Source organism: Bos indicus x Bos taurus, chromosome 17, assembly GCF_003369695.1.
Source record: "Bos indicus x Bos taurus breed Angus x Brahman F1 hybrid chromosome 17, Bos_hybrid_MaternalHap_v2.0, whole genome shotgun sequence".
In the NCBI taxonomy this organism is placed as follows: domain Eukaryota; kingdom Metazoa; phylum Chordata; class Mammalia; order Artiodactyla; family Bovidae; genus Bos; species Bos indicus x Bos taurus.
Genome location: NC_040092.1, coordinates 10,473,347 through 10,475,649, shown reverse-complemented (window position 1 = coordinate 10,475,649; position 2,303 = coordinate 10,473,347).

Genomic DNA, 2,303 nt, shown 5'->3' with positions numbered 1-2,303 from the left:
CGCGGCCGCCAATGGGCAGCCGTGGGGCGGGGCGGCGGGGCCCCGGGGGCTTACGCGCGCCTCCCCCACGCCCGGGGCGGAGAGCCCTTCCGCAGCTCGTCTCCAGTGCGGAAGGGGCGGGAGTGAACCTCGGGGCTGACCTCCGAGGGGCCTCTCACTGCCCCATGCAGGGCGCGCCGCGGGTGTAGAATAAGAGGCTCTCCCGAATTCAGTGCACGTTGACTGAACCCCTAATGTATACAGGCCTGAACTCGAGCGCCCCTGGCCCTGACTTGCGGGGGCTTATACTCTAGGGCATTACTCCCCAACCTTTGGGCACCAGGCACCAGTTTTGTGGAAGCGGGTGTCGGATGGTTTCAGGATGATTCAAGCCCATTACATTTATCGTGTATTTTATTTCCAGTCTAATGCCCCCGCTGATCTGCCCGGAGGTACCAGTCGGTGGCCCAGAGGTTGGGGACCTCTGCTCTAGTGGGAGAGGCCAACCTTAAACCAAACACGAGATAATTTCAGATAGTGAGAAGGGATGTGAAGGAGATGAAGGAAAGGTAAAGAAGGACTTGGGGCTGAGGGCGCCCGTGGCCAGGAATTGACCCTGAAACCTCAGTTGTAAAGATCGTGTGACTAAGAAAGTGTGGCAGGAGGAGTGGGGAGAAGGGCAGGGCCCTGCGATGGGGCTACCTGACTTATGCTGCAGAAAAGACCGAAGGCCAGGGAACAAGGCGGAGTGAGTTGAGAGGTGAGGTGAGAGAAGTGGGCAGGGCAAGAGCTGGAAGGATCTTAGAGGCAGTGGGGAGGGGTTTGGAAGGGAAGGATTCATCTAGGAGAGACAGTGAGTGATCCTGTAGAAGGATCTCAGTTCCCTGCTCAGGAATTGAACCTGGGGAGCCTGGATAGAAACCAGGAATCCTAGTCAGGGAACTAGATCCCACATGGTGGCAACTAAGGATTCCAAATGTTGCAACAAAGATCAAAAATTCTGTATGCCCCAACTAAGACTCAGCACAGCCAAACAAATAAACATCAAAATATAAAAATTTAAAAATAAACAGGCTTTTCTGGATTAAGCCTGTTTCATTGGCTAGAAGTCAGTCGTGTAGTCATTCCACCACATAAAGGAGTCTAGGAGACAGGCTGTGCCATGTGCTTAGTCTCTCAGTCGTGTCTGAACCCTTGCGACCCCATAGACTGTAGCCCACCAGGCTGCTCTGTCCATGGAGATTCACCAGGCAAGAGTACTGGAGTGGGTTGCCATGTCCTCCTTAAGGGGAGGAAACAGGGTTCTGTGCCCAGAAAGAAGGGGAGATAAGTTTGGGAATCAGCTGTAGAGATAAACTGCAAAGTGAGTCTCTCTCTCTTCTCTGAAAGCAGCACCCAGCCCACACGTCCAGGTTCCCCTTCCCCAAGACGGCTTGCTTTTTCACTTCCTAATCTGTGTGGGTGTTTGCTATGGCCAGTTCATTCTCTTGGCAAAACTTTATTAGCCTTTGCCCTGCTTTATTCTGTACCCCAAGGCCAAATTTGTCCGTTACTCCAGGTGTTTCTTGACTTCCTACTTTTGCATTCCAGTCCCCTATAATGAAAAGGACATCTTTTTTCGGTGTTAGTTCTAAAAGGCCTTGTAGGTCTTCATAGGACCGTTCAACTTCAGCTTTTTCAGCATTACTGTTCAGGACATAGGCTTGGATTACCTTGATATTGAATGGTTTGCCTTGGAAATGAACAGAGATCATTCTGTCATCTTTGAGACTGCATCCAAGTACTGCAAAATCAGATCGATTATATTCTTTGCAGCCAAAGATGGAGAAGCTCTATACAGTCAGACCAGAAGCAAAAACAAGACCGGGAGCTGACTGTGGCTCAGATCATGAACTCATCTATTGCCAAATTCAGACTTAAATTGAAGAAAGTAGGGAAAACTACTAGACCATTCAGGTATGACCTAAATTAAATCCCTTACAATTATACAGTGGAAGTGAGAAATAGATTTAAGGGACTAGATCTGATAGTCAGAGTACCTGATGAACTATGGACAGAGGTTTGTGACATTATACAGGAGACAGGGATCAAGACCATCCCCAAGAAAAACAAATGCAAAAAAGCAGAATGGCTGTCTGAGGAGGCCTTGCTGTGAAAAGCTGTGAAAAGAAGAGAAGCGAAAAGCAAAGGAGAAAAGGAAAGATACACCCATTTGAATGCAGAGCTCCAAAGAATAGCAAGGAGAGATAAGAAAGCCTTCCTCAGTGATCAGTGCAAAGAAAAAAGGAAAACAATAGAGTGGGAAAGACTAGAGATCTCTTCAA